Genomic DNA, 18,057 nt, shown 5'->3' on the forward strand with positions numbered 1-18,057 from the left:
AAAAGGAAAGGAATCAGAAATAATACAAGCCTCAGTGTCCTTGTGTCCTGTTGTCAAAGGCTGGCTGGAATTACACTTTAAATGGATTTACCTCTTAGTGTTAGTTACTGAGGCAATGATGTGAAATGGCTTTCAATTTTAGTTACCAAATCATGCAATCTACAGTAGTAGCAACATAATGAAATCTTGGTTAGGTAATGAATTCAAAAGTAAATTAAAAACACATTTTTTATTGTTTTCAATGCTATTATCCAGGGAATTGCATACATATTTTTTTTTTGGATACCAAAAGTATTTACAACAACCTAAGTAATACTTGCATATAACAAAATGGAAAAAATATATAAAAACACGAGACAAAAAAGAGGAAAAGCAGACAAGCAGAGGTGAAATAAAGTATAGTGTGCTATTCTATCATTTTAAATTGTTTCATTGTTGTGAGGAGTGTCTGCACTGTAAAAAAAACTGAAATTTTCTGGCAGCTAGGGCGCCAAAAAAAAAGGAAAAAAACTGTAAAATAAAATACGGATATCACATGTAAAAAAAAAAGTAATTTACCGTACCACAAGTAGTCTCTATTACTGTAATTTTACATGAAATATTTTTCTTTTAGCATATATTATTTGTTAGAATAGAGTCATACACCTCTAGAAAACAGAATGATTATCTTTAAAAAATGATAAAGAAAAGCTAAAATACGGAACATTTGTTTTATTATTACAAAAAAGTACCGTATATCTAAGACCATTTACAAGTAAAGTAATGCTTTCTCTTTGACGGCGCCATAATCCCATCATCAACAGACAGAGGCAACGCACTTGCATTTGAATCTGCCAATCAGATCAATCTATTGCTGAAGAGGGGGGGCCTCCCCGAAATCAGTGAGATTGATTGGTTTTATGATCACTGGCACGTAATGTGTCCAATGAGAACGTTAACACGTTTAGAGCGTTATAAAAAATATTTGTTTAGCGAAGACGGAGGTCAGTTTTGGATAGCAGAAAGCTGCATTACCAATGATCCTCAGCCACTGTCAGCCGGAAGTGGAGCGTTCGATTACTGTTTTGGGCTGTCTGCCGTGGATGGGCTGCATTCCACTCCAAATAGCCGGTCGGCCGTAACCAGAATCCAAATACCAGCTGTTTTATGGATTCTCATTTAATTTCCAAGAATATCTCAGTACTGGGTTATTTCCAATTTCAAAATAAACATATATATTAAACAAATAGAAATAAGAAGTAACTATATTATAGTATATTCAAGAATGAAAAAATATGTGCATTGCATTGGACACATATATATATATATGCATATATTTAAGCAATAGCTCGCATGATTGTCCATAGTTAATCGCGATTAATCGCAAATTAATCGCACATTTTTTATCTGTTCTAAATGTACCTTAGAGGGATATTTTTCAAGTTTTTAATACTCTTATCAACATATGAGTGGACAACTATGCTTTATATGTTTGTTTATTATCATTTGAACAATGACAAATATCCTCATGAATATTAAACACAACAACCTCTGAACATTACAAATATTCGCCTCAATTCAACCTAGCACCTCTCTCATACAATACTCTGTGTGTGTGTGTGTGTGTGTGTGTGTGTGTGTGTGTGTGTGTGTGTGTGTGTGTGTGTGTGTGTGTGTGTGTGTGTGTGTGTGTGTGTGTGTGTGTGTGTGTGTGTGTGTGTGTGTGTGTGTGTGTGTGTGTGTGTGTGTGTGTGTGTGTGTGTGTGTGTGTGTGTGTGGTGTGTGTGTGTGTGGTGTGAGTGTGAATGTGGAGGATCGTTGGAGCTATGTGCAGCTCAAGGCATATATGCCTGTGTGTATGAGCTGTGTTGCGGCACTATCCGTGCTGAGTGTGCTGTCTGGCTACCTGCATAAAGTCAAGTGCTCGGCGCAGTTGTCGGCGAAATGTCGCTCCTCTGTTTTCATTGAAACAGCTCCTTATATCCGTTAGCTCAGCTAGCTAGCACCAGATGCTAACAACAACACGTAAGGTGTGCTTTGCTCGCGCCACACATACACACACCCTCCCGGTCCTCCCGATGGCCAGTCCGGGCCTGCCGGTGAGCGTGGAAGTGTGGTCTGCCACAAGCGGGCAGCAGGAGCGGGGCTGTCAGCATCAGCTTGTAGATGGTATTTTAAACTCGATGCGCTCTGAAACTACGGCGGCCGAGGACAAAAAATACACATGCGTTAATCGCGTTAAAATAATTAGTGGCGTTAATTTTTTTTTGCGTTAACGCGTTATTAACGCGTTAACTTGACAGCCCTAATATATATATATATATATATATGCGTGCATATATGCATATATGTGTGTGTCTGTATATATTTATAAACTGTATATTATTCCTGATTGCTTTATTTTTGAGAAACCTATTCTGCACCTACCTGGGTTTTAAGAGAGTCCAATACCCTATGAGACTGTTCAGTCTCATAAAACATGCTCAATTTACTTTTTGAAAACACAAGCTCACAATTAAGTCAGATGGGAGATCTACAGAAGCAAAGTGTGATAGACAAAGATGCATTCCTATATTAAACAAACATAAAAGAAAACTTTGTTGTTCCACGAGGCAGTTGTAGCCATAGCAAATGGATTAACAAGTGAATTTAGGTACTTAACCTTCAACTATCTGCTGCCTGAAATCCTTGTGACATCACTGTAGATTGTTGTAAACAACTAGCTGTGTGGGACATTATCCCAATACATATTTAAGTTAATTGAATTGGATTTTAAAGGTCTTTCGCTGTAGTTACTAGCTTTGTCAACATGCTTTGGTGAAGGCCTATTCTTTCAATATGATGGATTTGAATAGTTGGATATTATTAGACGTCTAAAAGGACAACATAGGTTGTTTGTTTTACTGTAATTGCAATGCTAATACCAATGTAGCATAGTGGTAGCACTAACTGCTAACAAGGTTTTGATATTCAGAGTCTGGCTGTTAGTGCTTGCTAGCATGTTCAATGCTATGGGCTAAATTGTACATGCTAGTGTGATAAGGCCTAGGGGAAGATGCTAATGTTATTTAACTTCTAGATCCTTTCATTTTTCACTTACAGTGACACTATGTTTTTTGCATACTGTGCGCCAATCACTCTGTGTTTTAAGTATTGAGTTAAAGTCAGACATTTTAGTCCATTGAAACATTTCTAAAAGCTACTTTCCTAACAAACACGGTGCAGTTGTAGCAATCGCTACAGATCACATATCTGATCATCTGTGAAAAGCTAAATGATGTCAGAAATTGACACAGCTTTTTCTTGTGTTGAAAGACATCAGCAGGTCAATGTTAATGCACCGAACTCTGTCTGTTAGTGCTTGTATATCCTCCCTCTGTGTGTAATGTGTTTAAACACAACAGAGTGGAAGACATTTCCCTCTAAGGGATTCATAAAGTATATCTTCTTCTTCTTCTTCTTCTTCTTCTTCTTCTTCTTCTTCTTCTACTTAGAAATCATAAGTGAATGGTCACATTAGGGTTAGGGATGAGCTAGTTTATAGATTTATGATGGCATAGACAAATGTCTCCTATATAACCCACAGTCTATGGCTGTTACTTGTGGGTTATAGCATCATTTTATATCTGTATTGTGCTCTGGTAGGAATTCGCACCCAACATGTTAATAACAGTCAACTTTTTTTTTTTGTATTGAACTCTATGGTTTTACACAGTTTTTATAACCTGAAATTCACATATTTAACAATTCAATCCTCAAAGTAATACAAGTAAAAATTTGTTAAAATTGAGTTTTTTTTACTATAATAGGATAGTCAATACCTGTGTTTTTTCAGTTTATCAATGTAAAGTAGTGGTTAAATTAAGCAAAATTACTAAATATTTCTTTCTTTACTCATATATTTTATTGCAATTATAATTTTTTTAAATGAGTATTAACAGTACTTTTTATGTATTTGACAGTGATATATAGCCATAACAAAAGTATTTTTTAGTAAAATTACAGAAAATGCAGCTAATTTTGCCAACAGAAAATCATTTATTTTTACGGTTAGTTTTGTTAAATTCGCATTTAAAAACTGCTAAAAAACAGATAAATAATGTATTCCATTTCTAGAGGTTTTTTTCGTTAAAATACATCACACATTTCAATAAACCGTTTATTCTTGTCATTTTAATATGATTTCCTGTAATTATGAAATACAATAAAAAACAGTTAATTATTTTGGGGAAAAACTGTAAAAAAAAAAAAGAAAAATTACAGTGTGACCAAGCCAATGTATATAGGAATCAGCTCTGAATGTTTGAAAGAAAAGAAGAATAGGTAGTACTAGGGAGCCATGTACGCCATGTTCTAAGGCTTGGTCTCAAAGTGGAGGACCCGCGTTTGACCAATAGAGTGGTGCAGTGACGCGTCCTAAAACCCGGAAGTAAACTGCGCATGGGTTCCCTCGACAAAAAAGCAATGGGATTTCTCCATAGGATTTTGGAAAATAGCTCGATCTTAAATCTATCGATTAGATTTATGATTCGAAAATTATAAAAGTAGGGTATACATGTGGATATTATCCGGCTGAACAAAACTTGCATTTATCGAACAAATTCGTTTTCCACAGACCTTATTTCAAGCTATTTTCCAAAATCCTATGGAGAAATCCCATTGCTTTTTTGTCGAGGGAACCCATGCGCAGCTTACTTCCGGGTTTTAGGACGCGTCACTGCACCACTCTATGGCCACATGTTGTCCCCTTTATCTCACAGTTTCAACTCTGTTTCTACAATAAAGACACTGGTTTGCTCAAATTAAATAAAAAGAGTGAATACACCACCAACAATTAATGCCAAGAGGTAGTGTGACCTGGTGGAACATAGGTGGGCATAGTGGATGGACCAGCAGCATGTTTGGAATAGACCAGCGTTTGTATTCTATCAGAAACATTCCATTAAACTGTGCCTTCTATCAACCCCAGACGTACGTTTTCCCTAACCCTTCTGTAGTTGCAAAATCATGGCTGTTATTTAAAATATTTAATTTGAATGTAATTGAATAATCATGGGTTTTGCAAATTAGCCCGATGTTCCAGAAAAATATACAATGGAAAGTTTGACCTGTCACATCTTCAAGAAGGATTTCCCAAAGACCCATATTGGCCACCTGTCTCACTTTATAGAAGTCTGTTTTAATGCATCAAAAAGAGTGCAGTGAGCAAGTTCTGAATCCTAACTATTTAATTTGACAAAGTCCGTAACTGAGGACCCCGCTGGCCACCTGTAGATGATTTATTTGGCTTGCCCCTCCACTCCAAAGTCTATTGTATTATGAAAAAAGAGAATTGGATGTAAAATCCCCTGTGGCCTGTGCTAAATTTACCTTAAACCAAATCACTAAAGCCTACTGGTGCTTGACAGTCTGGGCAGGTGTGCAGACTCCTCAGTAATATCCAAGGGAGACCCGCGAGCGCTGCTCACCCTTTATGCATTCTTATTTATTAATCTGACTCTCCCTCCCTTCTGCTGAAGGCTTGATCCGCTGAAAGTCAAACAATACTCGGCCAAAATACCCTTTTCTCGCCTATCTAAAGGCTTCTGGTACTGACGGATTATTGGAGCTGTTCATGTTATAGTGGCTCATGAAACTGCCTTAATAGCACACCACAACTTCTTCTATCAATAAAGATTCCATGTACGTGCTAGGTATGCACTTTATGGCTTGAGAGAGAGTGGCATTGCCGAGGCATTTGCTGTTGACATTGACACACAACACAATCAGTATGTGAGCACTCTTACCAACAGCGCTGTGTACTGAAGTGTTAACTGCCCTGACACCGGTGGTTTCGCTGTGTGTCTTGACATGTCTTCCCGCGAGTCAACACCCCAACGCATATTTTTTTGTTAAATAAATAAAAAGCCCGAGCACGGAATAAACACAGATCCAAAATAGGAGCTGACAGCACCACCGGTTTGGAGACGGAAGCTTCACTGCAGTTTATTTTCTCTTTTTTTCAGTTTTTTTGCTGACAATTGCAGGCAGAGAAAGCGAAGAGATAAGAGGTCTGGGTTTTTTGGTGTCACAGCGTTCCTGTCTAGCACAGCAAGAGTCAGTAAAGGGCCTCGTCCCTTGAGGTTAAAAGATGCTTATTAAATGGCAGCACAAAGACAGAAGGCCACTCATGCGGACAGGGCATCTCCAGCGTGAAGAAGGTGAAGGGTTTTAAGAGCACAGATGGATGCGTTAAATAATAATGATGTTCTTTTGGAAATGGATGTTATTGTTGCTTGGTGTGTGATCAGGCATAATGACACACTTCCAAAGGAATATCTGGTATCATATCCATAGGTTTTTATTTTGTATTTTTGGCAAAGAGAAATGGTATATATTCTATGTTCAAAGTTAATCCTCTTTGTCTATCCCAGCATTACGGATGCCGGTGAGAAAACACACAGAAGAAACAGCATGCCGAGCCCGGGGAACAGATGGGGTTTTTAGCTCTGATTTTACATCTAAAGGACACAACCACAGCACTGTGGTTTCACTCAGCTGTCAAAAACTGAGTGGCACCGCATTACATGGATGATTACCAATAATTCCCTTGCCGGGAGTCAACTGAAAAGAAGACAACGATGTAATTATAGTCCCCTTTGGCAAACTGCTTTGTCATGCAACAGAATAATGATATGCTCTTTTGACACCGAACCAGTGTCTCTGGATCACTCGGTAATGGCCCTGTAAATCAAAAAGCCGACTTTTTATAGAATCACACCTGGAGACCTGTGAGAAGCTCCGGAAGTCGTGAAGTATTAAATAATGCTATCGCTCTAACGATCCCAAACTTGGACTCCAGCCATTGATCTATGAGATCTATGACAGCTGTAGCATAGGACACAAAAAAAAATATGGGATGTAACACAGCTGCTGTGTAGTCTTTAATTACTATAGTACACACACTCAAGGGGCAATTAGTATGATTTGCAATGCCCTGTAGCATAAAATAACCATAGCATATATGTGGGGGGTTGACAGCCATGTTGATAACTATCAAATGACTCAAATATTCCTAAGCCAGTTGCTGAGGATTTCATTTGGAATCCTACAAATTCCCAGAACTGTGCAGTGGAAGATCTACTAACCACTTGGAATGTACAGCCCTGTCTCAGTGTGCAATACTTTATACGTAATTCTAGCTCAGTACACAATTGTTTTCAGCCTTTTGAAATATGACAATCCCAGTAGAGAGGCAACATAGTCTTTATTTGTCTTGCTTTCCGCTGATTCATTTAAAGGTCCCATGTCAAACCTTTTCTCAGCTGCAGCTCCGCCGATTTCCCCTCCCTGAGACGGCGGGACGCGGCGAGGCTGTGAGTCGGTGTGTGAGCACACACACAAACTTCCAGCCAGGCTGCGGGTGTGTGTGTGTGTTCGGGCTGGTTTCGGGCTGGGTTTCGCTGTGTCTCGCTGTCTCGCAGACGGCCACTGGGCTCATAGGGAGGGGGGGGGCAGGAGCTCCAACAAACCGTTTAGGACAGATAGTGAATACACACACTATACAGAGATGCTGTATGAGAAACCAATGTGATTTTGGAAAATTGCACAATATAAATCTATTCTAGTAAACCTCAACAATGGAATTATGATCAGTAGAAATGGCCATGGGACCATTAAGGCTGATACTTCAGATCATGTGATGTCCACTTCCACCAAACCTTTAGAGATGAACATTTTAAACAGTGATTTTAACTTGGAATACACAGCTTGTGACTTTTAAATAAACTTGAAAATCACTCAATCTATGTGTATTCGTCGGATGTTGATTCATTTTAGATATAAAGGAGAATTCTTTTTTAAAGGAACACATTGTAGTCCTATGTGTTGCTAATATATTCAGATAATGGTATATTATATTTTCCTACAATAACATGTTTTGCTCGAGACACAGAGAGCACATGTGCGGAGAGATACTGCATCTACTGTTTTTTCTCTATTTGCAGAGAAGTTATGCTTTTACATGACTGCTGTGTAGCAAAAGTATGTGGCTTCTGACATTAAATTGGAGAAACCTCAGAGGAAATGTACCAGAAACAGTGACACTGAGAGAAATCTGAATTTTGACAGACACAACAACAGCAGAAGTGGGGATGAAGTTCATTGGTAAGGATGTGCCAACCAAAACATTGGTCTTGGAAATCTAAATCTGGACATTGGATTCCAAAAAAGAACCCACAAGCAGTGTCAGATGTTTGATCTTGCCACTAGCTAGAACATGAGCTATAGGGGTAAATAGTACTAGCGGGCACAGAATGTACCAACAAGATCAGGATAGGGAGTACAAAGACCTGAGGCAAGCTTCGAAGGCTTGTGGCTATAACTGGCAATTCTTTCAACAAATGGACAAGAGGTCTGACAAATATTGTAGGCACATGAAATGGAATATCAGTCATCAAAAAGTACCAAAGTCAGACAAAACTTAAGGAAGATGGTAAGGTAAATCTATTTTTTAGTGTATAGTACATATTCAGCTGACAATTTAAAACAAGACTCCAGACTTCAAAAGTTTGATTATTTAAGGGGCAGTTTTTACTTCATTATTTATCATGCTCAGCAGAAGGGTTAAAGACGAGGTACAACATTGATCTCTGGCCACTTTCAAACCTAGAAGATAGTATTTTGCACCCCCAGGCCACCCTAAAGAAATATCTTTGTGGAGAGCCTTGCTTGGACAGAGGAAAGCAATGATTCAAAGGACTTTTATTTATGTCAGGCTTGAACAAGATTCCCCAAACAGGATGACTATGACACCAACAGTCCTCTACCATCAGTGCTGTCAGAACATCTTGACCCCTGTAGTTTGACGCTAATTCACAGCTTGTCCCAAGACTCTTGTGTAAGCATATTTGGGATGCCACTTGAGGAAAATGTCCCCAGGTCAATAAGCTCGTGACAACATTGGTGTTACAGAGTACAACAGACGTTTTACAGGAAAGTTTCTTGTCGATGATGCTCAGAACACTTACTTAATGTTGGATGGCTGTGTGTTTGGCCTGTCCATTTGACATATTTCTGCCTCAGGCTTCTGTTCTGTGTTCATATATACATATATTATAACTGTCCATTGTCCGACTAGTATAGAGTGGTGCAGTGACGCGTCCTAAAACCCGGAAGTAAGCTGCGCATGGGTTCCCTCGACAAAAAAGCAATGCAATTTCTCCATAGGATTTTGGAAAATAGCTTGAAATATGGTCTGTGGTTGACACACATTTAACCTCTTAAGCCCTGAGCCTGTTTTTCAGGTCTCAGGCTCGAAAATGACATTCCCAGAACAAATGACCATATCTTCCCTTCTAAAAGGGTTAAATTAATAATCTTTATTCTCAAAGTAATGATAAACCTGTGAGTTGGATGTAGAAAAGTCAGAATCAATATAGATGTTTTTTATTTTAAAGAAAATTCAGATTTTACATAGTAAAAAACTGTAAATTATAGTGTCAGTCCAAACATTCTTTTTTACTTATAGTGAAAACTACCCTTGGATGATGGGTTAGTAGACTAAAAGCTTTAGGAATCCAAAGTACAACATATAATAAGTACCCTGTATCAAGATTGATGCAAAACAAGTGAAATTTGACCTTTTTAGAGAGATTTAGCCAAAAACCCCCACTTCTGGGGTCATTTGGGTGGATTTGACCTATCTCTGGCCCCCCTTGCTCGATTTTGATGAATGAAATCTCTTTATAACCGCTAGAGCCAATGGAATCAAGGGAAAGTTATATACACACCAAAACGTTAACAAATAAGGAGTGAGAGTGACGCGTAACCAAAACTGGAAGCTGCATACTCTGGTGGCTACCATTAGCAGCTAACTTTTCCGCTCCGATTTTTACATAAAAATGGAATTATGGATTATAAATAATTTTTTCAAAGGCACAGGTACATTATCAAGCTATGGATCAACAGTTGTAGCATTTTCTTTTTTCGTTTTAATGCCATTGAACACGTCTTTTGATCTAATTGACAGCTACGGTGAGACGATCTGCCGTAAATGCTCCGTAAAGGTACGTGTTGTGATGTCTGTGTTTGCTTCCCCTGTCGCAAGTTCGGATCGCTCGGTGATGATACTATACCTAAATAATCTGTGGAGTCTCAGCTTTAATCGGATATATTGTATGTGCAGCTACGATAAGTAATAAGGGTATCTTTATCTTGAATTGTGTGCCGCAGTGCGTTCGAATTTTTTCGCTCAGGGGTCATTTAGACGCTTCTTATGAGACTTGTGTTTTGTTTTGGTAAAAATGGTTCATATCTTCAGTTAGCTGAGATTCTTCCCATTAATCTGGTGCTACACATTAATAGTTTCATAAATGTTAAGAAGCCCTGAGACATTGTCTCGAAAAAAAAACGGTGGGAGGGGTCCAATGGGGGGACCGCAGTGCTTAAGAGGTTAAGAAACGGGTCACTTTTGTTCAGCCGCATAATATCCACATGTCTACCCTACTTTTATAATTTTCTAATCATAAATCTAATCGCCAGAAGCAAAATGCTAACGTTATGCTATAAACGAACTACAGCAGGGTCGCTGCTTCAATGTCTTAAAGGGGACCTATCATGCAAAATGCACTTTTGTACGTCTTTTACACATGAATATGTGTCCCCGGTGTTCCAGGGAACTCACCAAGTGTCAGAAAACACAACCCTCTCTATTTTCCTCCATACCCAAATCTCAAAAAAGGGGCTGCAACGGATCTGATAAAAACTGATCCAGATTTGAACACTGTCCTGACGTCAGGACAGTGGCGCTACGGCTATTGGGCCAACTCCACCAATCAGGAGGAGACAGCCACGGCCATTGCCGTTCGAAAGCGCTGGAGACGCTGTAGTACATATGCCAGGCCTGTAGATGGTGCTGTTCTCACAGAATCAGCCCTTGCAAAAACAGAGCTAAAACATTTCAAATTGAGCAAAATGAGGCATGGCTAAAATGCATGATCTGTTTGGTATTTTGAAAAAAAAAAAGTATAAATATGCCTTATATAGGTATGGTCCTACACTATATTATTCAAATATAGCATGATAGGTCCACTTTAAGATCCATATTAAATACAGATTCTAAATGGTACAAGTTGAAGCGTTTGTTTTAACAGTTTGCAGGAGGCAGGTACTTGCTTTCAAGCAGAACACGGGGAAAAACAAACTTAGCGGGAGTGTTTTACGTGTTCGGCGTAATGACGTACAACGTCCTCGACAAGTTCTGTAGTCCTATTCAGCCACTTGTTAACAACCATCGTTTTTCAGACACGTAAACTCTTCAAATATCACCAGTGGGGTCACTGCTGATGTATTTAATGTCGTAGAACAAAACGTGATCCGTCTCTTAAATGTGTGTCAACCACAGACCTTATTTCCAGCTATTTTCCAAATTCCTATGGAGAAATTGCAATGCTTTTTTGTCGAGGGAACCGGAAGTGGTAAAATGCTAACTTACTTCCGGGTTTTAGGGCGCGTCACTGCACCACTCTATTAATAAAGCACTTAGGAGTTATCTTTTATTAAACATGGGCCCCTACAGTATATAACAATAAACTAAAAGGGTTTTTTGTATTAAAGAAAAAAAGACAAAACCAAATGTGGGACTCGTATGCTCGTTACGTTATACGTTTCTATAACTCCTCAAGCACATAACTCTAAAATGCGGATATACCAAACTTTGGGGAATCTAAATCAGTCGGTCAAACTGATGAAGTTTCTATGAATATTGAGTAATAAGAGGTTAATTTTAGCTGTCGACACCCCTGAGACAATCTTGATATTCGTACAGTATGTGTTCGATTCAATTGACAGAGTCTTGCAAGCAAAATCTTAAGGTTTCAGACTGTTTTTTTTTAACTTTATTTAAAATACGATAATGGTATTTCTAAATGTTTGTCTTTGCCACTCTTGTACTGTTTTTCACAAACACAAATCCAAGGTTGTGTTGGTTTTGGCTTTGGTATTATTCACCAAATTGCTTTTCACTCTGTCTTTTACTCATCATTGCTCCTATCTGGTCATCAGAAAAAGCCTAACCCAATCAATGTTAGTTTATGTGTTTCCATTACAATTTTCATGCTGTCATGTTTTGCAAAGCACAAATTAGTCAATGCTGGAGCTCTCTCGCCCGCACTCTCTGGCTCTGATGGCAGTGGGAGGTTCATAAGCTCTCCCTCCATGTCTGTCTCTCTCACACTGTGGACAGCAGCGGCAGAATTGTTCACCAAGGTGCCATCTATTGTGTTGAGATAATTGCCCATGAGTAGAAGCTCATCAAGAGGAGAAATTGAAATTATTTCCTCGTACTCAGGGATGGTGGACCATGGAGTATGAAAGATGATGAATCCCTATATTTCCATGGGGATCCACGTATGACAGAGGTAGACTTGATTAGGTCGAACGTCAACAAAATTACACACAAGAACTCCTCCTGTGCCTCTTTCACTACTCTGCAGCCATTTGCTTTCTGTCGGCTTATGCTATCCAAGATTTAAAGGTTGGGTTGTGTAGCTTGTGCGGGGCAAACAAACATAGATTAGCTTCCTCCAATCAATCACAACCACCCCTTCTTCCCACAAACACGCAGCATATTTCTCACTGCCAGAGGATTCAATTTTCCAAACACAAAATTAAACATCTTGTAAATTATGTTTATTGTCCCGTGTATCCCCCCACCCCACTGCAATCAAATGCCAGCAGTCATTGCTCATGTGCTAATTGAAGTTGTTGTTTTTTTCTGTTATGTAAATCTGTGGAATGCATAATTGGGGTATATATCACATTTAGACTGCATTATTCCACCGGCTTTTTTTATTCTCAATGTATACACAGTGTTCTCACGTTTGTGTGCTGTTGGGCATATGATGTATATTCCTTCTGATGGAGAAAAAGGAAAAATACTCTTTAGTAGCACAAACACTCAAACACACATAAATGGCTACATGATTTCAATCTCGTTTCATATACTATAGATAAAACAGAACTCAAAGTCACTGATTTCTTAGATGAGTAAACAAGGCTGGATAAGCACCAGTTTACTAATCATTACCACAGAAAAGAGTCTTTAAAGCTGCTTTAATCATAATATTCTATTCACAATGCATCACATAACCATGAATACTGTGGAAAGGGGTCGTATTATAGTGAAAATAATTGGTTTTGCGTCTCACAACTTTTCTACATTACCTGCCCAAAAACAATTTAGTAGTGAAAAAGTTAGCAACTAGCTAGCTGTCGGACCATGGATATAAAAAGAGAACTGGAATCAGTGTCAGAGGCAGGACCCCATTCATTCCTATGAAGGTTGCTCAATGGCGCATGAAGCTAAAATGGACCGACTCTGGAGAAAAAGAATCCTAGCTGGGCCTTTAGAGCAGGGCACTTGCATTTTGCTTAAGCTCCGAATACAACAAAATGGATTGGGCTTATTGCATACTTTACACCGTCATTATTGAAATAAGGGCTATTTAAGTGTTCGTACTGGGTACAGTTAATGTTAGAGGTGAAGGGGGTCAAAGTTAGACAACATGGGCTGTTGGACATCAGCACCAGCTGTATCTTCAAAAGCAGAACTATACCAAGATAATTCTCTGAGAAATATCAAATATTTATGTCCCAAATGGCAGCCATCTTACAGGCATCTTGACAGAGGACTGATTTCTGCACTTTATGTACACGATAACAATCACTTTTGGTTAACATACTGAACACAGAGTAATGCCATGTCAGAATCTGATAATGTCCTTCGAGTGCTGTGATAAAGGATGCAATGATACGTACCTATTGAGGGAGACAGCTTTACTGAATCATTCTACATTGGCGGTAAGTTTGCTTCATCAAACACATTTTTGATGTGAATAAAATTGAAAGCCTCGTGCTTTTAGACCATATAACAATGTTTGACATTTCAGCTGTAGCCATGATGCTTTATTCAACCCTCAGTTGTAAAAAAGCTTAATCTGCCCATAGTAGGCATTTCATATAGTTTATATTGTAGGCTATACATAGTAAAACCCTCACCATGAAAAATAAATTTACATTTTAGCTTCCAACGTCCAAATACAAAGTAGTCTCATTAACATTAAACCATACACTGAAAGTGCTGTGTCAAATTGTGTACAACTTCCCACATAATTTAAATAGACCATCATCAACATCCATAAGGAACGATTTGCAGAAAAAGTGTTCAATAAATAGGAGGCATGCTTTGAAACAATTCAAGTATTCACATAAAATCACCCCTGTGTGAAATGTTCAAAAGAATAACCACAGATTATGGTGCTGTCATTTCAGAGTTGAATATCAACACCTTGCAACTTTATTTTTATTTTTTTTTCTTCTCGAGCGCTTGATCAACAATCCCAATTAAGTAAGTCATTGGGCTTTTGGGTCGGATTAAATGGAAGTTTAAAATTGCTTTGGTGTCTTAACTGATGGCTCTCGTGGCGAGACATTAAGCAAAAACTATTAGTTTGCCAATGCAAATTAGAAGCCTTGTTTATTTCCAGTAATCCCTGCATTTGTTGTTTCTCAGTTGGCTTTGCTGTTTTTCTGTGCAGCTCTTAAAAAATCAATACAGCTTTTCAAAAGTATCAGTTGTTCCAGTGTGCATTAAAAGCAAAAGCACAATTAATAATGAATAACCTTTATATATACACTAGTTTGCATTGTCAGTGTCGGAGTCCGCCATTCCCATGTTGGATGCAGGAACTAACTAGACACAATTTGGTAGACGTGAGCTGGGAATTGCCGATATTTCACAGGTTTGGCTTGCAGATACATACATGATATAGACATTTTGTAAAGGAAATATTTTTTTAACTACAGCTACAGTAGTTTATATCAAAGACATCACATTTTCTGCCCCAAGTCATCTATAAAACGTGTCTTTTCCATCCAGAACTGAAATCTTAAGGGTGATAACTTTCAAGACTTATTGTAATATCAGAGGTTGTTCTATTTCATAAATCAGGAGTTGCATTGTAGAGTATTCCCTCCTTGGTGACTTGTGGGCTCAGGTTCATCTTCTCAAAGCACTGTTAGTACCACAATGGGAATTGTATTTTCAAGTGAGGCTGAAGATCACTTCCCAGGCCTTTTTGAAATATGGTATTTGTGGATGACATCTGTGGAATCTGAGCACCTCTTCACCCATGGGCATATCCCTGTGCGATAGCAGGAGACTCAGCTGAGAAATGAGTTGGCACGACAAGTCCTGCTGACTGCTCAGGATTCCACCGGAGCGCTTTGCAGACGGGCGTCGCATTACTACTCATTAATTTTGCTTTTGTAGCTTGCTTAATATGCTATTGACTGCATTAGTGAAGAGATTAATGCGTTGTTAAATTATGTTGGCTCACGATGCTGTCCTGTGTGTAGATATACTGCCTCGTCAGCTGCTTCAAGGATTATGTTCCATGTATAGGAGCTCATAAGAATCGAATGCAGGGCACACAGCAGCAGTTGGATCTATAGACTCAGATGGTCAATCTTCTGCCAAGAAGTTTAATGATGCAGACACATCATTCTCCAAGTCTCAACTTTATTTTGAATTTGTGTGTAAGACATAAAAGGTCTGTTATAAAGGAATACGCAGCATGAAAATAAAACATGTATTTTTTTATCTTTTGTGATTGTATTTGTGATAAATGAAAATATTTAACATTTTTCAACAGTGACGATCACTGTCACAAGTAGGGGTGGGCATATCTATATACGATTAGTTTACACCTTGCAAATCGTTATAGTCATCAACAGGTTTAATAAAACGATTAATTTTTTTGTGACAAAATAAATAAAATCGAGGTATATAGTCGTAAATCCCGGCATAGACCCAACATATGGAGATATAATTCATTAGCCCAACCTGGTCTCACCAGAATGCGTGACTCCACCACGACTCCTTAACACCGCAGTGCGTGGTGGAGTCACGAACTTTGCTACATTTACGTGTCTGCACCACGCAAACAACCCCAATGTAAAGTGAATGAGGCTCCTTTGTCGTGGTGCACACACGCATTTCTACAACGTCCCGCAGTGAGCTTTTATTCTATAAAACGTTTTTAAAATCTACTTTATAGCTTGTAGTAACTCACGGGAGGCTTCTTTTATTTTATTTGTATTCATAATAATTTTTATTTTCCGTCAGAATGTATTATGGTGCATTATTTACCAATGTTTGTTCTCAAAAAACAGTGCATTGTGTGTAATACAACTGTGATTTTTATTAAATGAGTTAGTTTTTAAGGAAGGCCAGAGCTTCAGCTGTGTCAAATAGATTGTTCCCTTTAGTTAACGTTATTTAAAAGATAATTATATTCCTATTTGATCATGTCCCCTTTATTGTATTACGGACCCAAAGAGCGATGAGCGTCCATTCCCATTGGATAACGGAGGATTTTACACCCGGAAGTAAGTATTCTCCTTACTGTCGATTGATTTTATTTACAGTGATATCTGCACTACTCATCGACTCAAAAACACCAGATTATCCTTGTTAATTACACAATATTGATTGGTTTAAATTGTGTGCAATGCTTTTGTATTATCCCCTTTCGATTCGGAGAAACAAATATTTGTTCGTAGTGTGTGGATGGCAGAAGACACTACACTACCCAGAATCCTCAGCTATGGGACTACACCATGTGCTTATAACGTGTCCTGGATGTTGTTTCTAAGTTCAGGTGTTTAATAGTCTTATGGCCTGTGGGATGAAGCTGTCCCTGAGTCTGGTGGTTTTAGTCCGGATGCTGCGGTACCGCCTGCCAGACGGCAGCAGACAGAACAGTTTGTGGCTGGGGTGATGGGGGTCTTTTATAATCCTGAAGGCTTTCTTTACGGTTAACCTGGTATTTTTACTCCACTACATTTATTTTAGCTACTTTACAGATTTGGATTAATGATGTGAAATATAAACAACCCTTAAATCAGACTTTAGTTACACCTGAGTAAAATTCAGTGAAGGTGATTGTCAAGTGCCAACAATCAGGCGAGATATTTGGTAGTGGGTGCTTGAGAAGGCTAAATATTTATCTGCAGATCCCTATAAAGTATATTCATTACTCATTATTCTCTACTAATAGTTAATTAAAAACTGTATATAATGGCTATTTTGCACATCCTTTTCAAGATTTCAAGATTTTCTAAGGTTCATTGACATATCATATACACAACTACGGTGTAGTTATGCAATGAATGAAAAACTTGGGTCACAGGTTCCTCAACAGTGCATTACAAGACATCTATCGATATCTGTGTACCTCCACCATTAAACATATTCTGCACATTTCTTATACTATCTACATACATCTTATAAGAGTATAATTAATATGTATAATATCAGTTAAAATAAGTGCTTCAACATAGTTAACATTGCAGGAAAGTTGATTGTCAAGTTCCAAAACAAACCATGCAATATATTAGACGTTAAGTACTTTGTCAGGCTTAATATCTGTAGATACCCCCAAAGCTTTTTTCTTATTTAAAAGAAGACCTTAACCTAAAGTATTCTTTCATGTTTAAATAAAGCCTTATTAGTTTGTCTGTTTTGCACATCCTCCTATCAGGCACTAAACTGTTTTATTGTAGAGATCACTTACAGTATCTTCTTGATATTTTCTATTCTATATTATTTATATCATTGACCTTCCACTTTCTCACTATATTAAGAGTATGTACTCTTAATATTTAAATGTTTTCATCAAATATAACACATTCAAAAGTGCTTTACAAAAATGAAAGACATTAAGAAAAAGGCATTTTAAAACAGTCATTAAAAAGCAACACAATCTACCTGCATTGCAATTACTCTAAACGTGTAATAACGTGCTTTAACCAGTAGGAGGTGCGGGTTAAAAAGCTGTCAAGTTTACAGTGTTAACAAAATAAAATATACTGCTGTTTCTGGTTTAGTTTACAACGGATATATTCTGTTATTGTTTTGATATTTGTAACACAAAAGCGATGTAAAAAACCCACAGCAACACAGAAAAGATGGTCTTAACATGACCCAGCGGTCTAGTAGTTAATAAAAAACAATAATATCAAAACAAATTATTACTA

This window comes from Trematomus bernacchii, unplaced genomic scaffold, assembly GCF_902827165.1.
Source record: "Trematomus bernacchii unplaced genomic scaffold, fTreBer1.1, whole genome shotgun sequence".
Classification (NCBI taxonomy): domain Eukaryota; kingdom Metazoa; phylum Chordata; class Actinopteri; order Perciformes; family Nototheniidae; genus Trematomus; species Trematomus bernacchii.